The following is a 422-nucleotide window of genomic DNA, read 5'->3' as shown; positions in this document are numbered from 1 at the left end:
CATCCCTCCCAGCCACACACAGCCCCTCTTCCTCCCCTTCATCCCCCCCAGCCCCTCTTCCTCTCCTTCCCCCCTTCCTCTCCTTCCCTCCCAGCCACACACAGCCCCTCCTCTTCCCTTCCTTCCTTTCCTCCCTCCCTTCTCCCCTTCCCTTCATCCTCCTTCCCCCTCCACACACAGCCCCTCCTTCTCTCCCCTTCCCTTCATCCCTCCCTCCTTCCTTCCCTCCCCCCCCGCCACAGCACACAGCCCCTCCTCCTCTTTCCCTTCATCCCTCCTTCCCTCCCAGACACATACAGCCCCTCCTCCTCCCCATCCCTCCGTCCCTGCTGCCACACACAGCCCCTCTTCCTCTCCCATCCCTGCCCGCCCCTTCCCATTCTTTCATCACTGCTGGTTTTTCCCCATCCCTTTCTCCCCCT

This window comes from Trachemys scripta, chromosome 14 (genome assembly GCF_013100865.1).
Source record: "Trachemys scripta elegans isolate TJP31775 chromosome 14, CAS_Tse_1.0, whole genome shotgun sequence".
Classification (NCBI taxonomy): domain Eukaryota; kingdom Metazoa; phylum Chordata; order Testudines; family Emydidae; genus Trachemys; species Trachemys scripta.
Note: the sequence above shows the minus strand (reverse complement) of the source record.